Source organism: Branchiostoma floridae, chromosome 3 (assembly GCF_000003815.2).
Source record: "Branchiostoma floridae strain S238N-H82 chromosome 3, Bfl_VNyyK, whole genome shotgun sequence".
NCBI classification, from domain to species: domain Eukaryota; kingdom Metazoa; phylum Chordata; class Leptocardii; order Amphioxiformes; family Branchiostomatidae; genus Branchiostoma; species Branchiostoma floridae.
Window position 1 is genome coordinate 21,490,807 of NC_049981.1, and position 346 is coordinate 21,491,152.

Consider the following 346-nt stretch of genomic DNA (forward strand, 5'->3'; position numbering starts at 1 on the left):
AAGTCTATCCACACGGACATATCTCACACTGGTGCTGAACGCTATCCACTCATAAGCATATCTGTCCTTGGTACTAAATACTCTCCATATAACATTAACATTATAAACATATCTGTCATTGGCACTGGACACTATCCACACACAAAAATATTTGACCTTAGTGCTGAACACTTCTCACACATAAGCATCTGTCCTTGGTGCTGAACGCTATCCACTCATAAACACAACTGTCATTAGTGCTGAATACTATCCACAAATAAACATATCTGTCATTGTTGCAAATAAACATATCTGTTGGTGCTGAACACTATCCACACGTAAACACACCTGTCCTTGGTGCTGAACG